Source organism: Eptatretus burgeri, chromosome 12 (genome assembly GCF_056783735.1).
Source record: "Eptatretus burgeri isolate ZD-2024b chromosome 12, Ebu_testis_v1, whole genome shotgun sequence".
NCBI lineage: Eukaryota > Metazoa > Chordata > Myxini > Myxiniformes > Myxinidae > Eptatretus > Eptatretus burgeri.
Genome location: NC_140972.1, coordinates 41,313,960 through 41,317,133, shown reverse-complemented (window position 1 = coordinate 41,317,133; position 3,174 = coordinate 41,313,960). Strand labels below are relative to the sequence as shown.

At 43.3% G+C, this 3,174-nt stretch overlaps 1 pseudogene; it reads right to left on the bottom strand.

Moving 5' to 3' along the window:
- Positions 1-2,043: 2,043 nt before the first annotated feature.
- On the bottom strand, positions 2,044-2,184 carry LOC147015487 (signal recognition particle RNA; annotated as a pseudogene).
- Positions 2,185-3,174: the final 990 nt, after the last annotated feature.

Here is a 3,174-nt window from a genome sequence, read left to right as displayed (position 1 = left end):
GGTAAGTACCCTTGGTATGTATAATGGCCTGTAGAATTTTAATGACACCACAATTTGAAACCACATACTACCTGGAGGTGTTCTATAGGGTCTATTCCACCACCCTGTCAAGTCAAACCTTTTCTGTAGGGGGTGTTGAACGAATTTCCTTATTTGGCTTCATATGAGAAATGGCTGCTGGACTACCTGAAGAGTAGTTGGACCAGCATCTTGCTGTGAGACTACTACGGGGAAGGCAACTGCAAACCATGCAGCATAACCCTTGCTGTAAGGATGCCTTGGCAGCACTGCGTATCCCTTCAGGCAGAGTATCAGGGAGAGAAAGTAAAGGAATTTACATTCCAGTGACATAACCTTACAGGAACCCACCCTGTATCGGTGGACCTTTGTCACGTTTTTTTTTTTTTTTTGACCAATAAAGCATCATGAAGTCAATTCTCGAATACATTTTCCTTATTTGGACCCTGAGTAACATGGTTCAACAGTGGAAGGAGTCGTAGGCTGTTGAATACCGATGTCCTCACTGAAATCGCTGCTTTTGAGCTGAACTCGGGTATTCACGTGAATTATAAAATGTGATGTCGTTTTCAGGCTGCTGTTGGCTTGGCCTGTTTAGAATTCTCATCTGTGTCTGAACATGCAGCACAAAAAAAAAAAAATTGTAATATTGATGAAGAAAAGAACATTGGCGTTTCTTGGAGCATTGCGAGTTCCTAGTTCGTCAAACTTTCGGAATGCCGCTCAAGCTCGTACTACTCATGTGATGTCAGGTTCAAGTAAATTAAACTATACCGGTTTGTCCAGTGCCAACTGAGGTCCTTTCCCAGCATATAATGTATGTACAATCACCTCCGTGAGCCTGAAATCTCCCTTTCGAAAAAAGCTACATCAGGTTGAAACAAACGCAATGAGTACATTTTACAAGATAAATCGATAAAGTTATTGCGTTGTGGATAAATCACAGGTATGATGAGACTCAATTGCCTCCTCCTTCTCGGTTTCATTGTATAATCCATACCGCCAGTCCGTCGGAGTGAAAAACAGAAAAAGTTGAAATGCCATATTTTGTTCAAGAGAAATTGCCTTTTTACATCCTTCGTGGCATTCCAATGAACCAGCGAAAACAAAATCCCGCTAAGTTATCCATAGTACCAGCTCACAGTCCAAGCTCGAAGTGCTACAAGATGCGCTGGGAAAGCGAGCGAGCCCTCATCACAAGAGCTTGTGTTTGAGTCGCCGAGTTGTGCCTCGAGGGGCAGACCTGGCTCAGGCCCGAGTGTCTCCGGCTCGAAATGCTTGCTCGAGCGGGCAGAGGCTGCGCGCGGACACAACGGCGGAGCAGACAACGTCGGGCCAGCTTGGATGGGTGCCTGGAATGGAGTTTGGATGAGTTCCATCGACACGAGGGGAAAATGCCAGTTAAAAGAAACATTAACGATGCATTAAAACAGGAAGGACTGATGCTCATTGTTTTTCATTTTCATGGCTGTATGTGCTTGGAATGTTTCGAAATGGAGGCACGTGAACTCTAAACAAAGGGGGCAAAAGAGTTTGTTGGACACATGGAAACCTTTTCTTGACGTCGGGGATGAGGAGGATGGGGGCGGTTAGGGGTTAGAAGGATTGGAGGTTGGTTTCTCAATGCAAATCATTTGTAATACTCTATGCATTGATACTGTTGATGCAACATTGGTGGTCTACAGTGGTCCACTCAGACCTTGTGCTTTCTTGAACACAAGTTACTATGAGCAGCAAACTTTGAAAATTTGCAAAATAAACGACGTCCTAAAATATCGTAATGAACTACCTATAATTACGACAAATAAAGAGGAAAACACAAAATAAAGAATGGTGAGAAATAAACTTGAATATTATTTTCATAACGTTTAAATACAGCATGTTGTTGTTGATAGTCTTTCGGCTGCTCCCGTTAGGGGTCGCCACAGCGGATCATCCGTTATGATCCGCATATTGATTTGGCACAGGTTTTACGCCGGATGCCCTTCCTGACGCAACCCTGGTCGCCTCTTACGACACAAGGGATAAGGATTGGGTTTCGCCATGATTCCGGGCTGCCCTACACCCTCTCATAGCGCGGCCCAGTGCAGAGCTCCCGTCCTCAAGCGATCCTCCAACCCAACCCTCCGAGTAGCCGGATTACAGGCGCACGCCACTACGCCCAGTGTTTAAATACAGCATATTGTATTTTAAAAACAATGAAACAAAAAAGATGTCTTGCACAACACGATACTTTTGTAATGCCTAAAACAAATTTGACAATAAAAAAATAGCTGGTGGTTGAATTTCGTAACCTGATGTGCAAATGCTCTTCAAATTTCAAGTCAATCGGATGAAAATTAACAATTTTATAAATCTGGCTGATGTTGACCTCAAAGATATAATTAGTGGTTGAATTAACTGACCTGATGTGCAGATCCTCTTCAAATTTCAGGTCCATCCATCCATCCATTGGGACCATACTCTATGCAAAGCATTGTTGCTGCCGAAACAGTCTCCTTGGCTATTGGACACAATCCTGGACAGGTCGCCACTCCGAAACAGGATACCAGCAAGCTGGCCTTCATTTTGCTGACCTCACAAGGATGACAGGCAGAGTCAACCCCACCTGTACTGGTATTAATTAAACAGCTGCATGGGATTTGAACTCAGGAACTGATTTTTAAAATTAATTTGACAAAGTTGTTGACCTTTGGCCTATATTGACCTTTTGACCTCAAAATCAACAGGCTTCATGTTTATGACCAACTCTACCATTATCTGAAGTTTCGTGAAGATCGGTTTAATATTGTGACCTGTCGGCGATTGACATACAAACAGCCAAAAAGACATAATCACAGACCAGATCAACCAATATACTTGTGAAAATTCGATTTCGCAAGTAATAACCAGTTGATGACAAAAAGTTTTTTGACGGGTCATATTTTGCTGAAATGTGTGGACAAATGTATTAAATTGTTGTTATCCCGCCAATATTTCAGTTTGTACCAGGGACTATTGGTGTATACTGTGCGATGGGGTGCGAGAACCACATATCGGGGGTTGCACTTTGAAGACAGAGATCAAGTTTAGGGCAGGAATTTTGAATGTCGCCGGCTTGGGTTTCGGGGGAAACTCGGCTTGTCTTTGCAAAAGACACCGTGGGATCATTAAGGT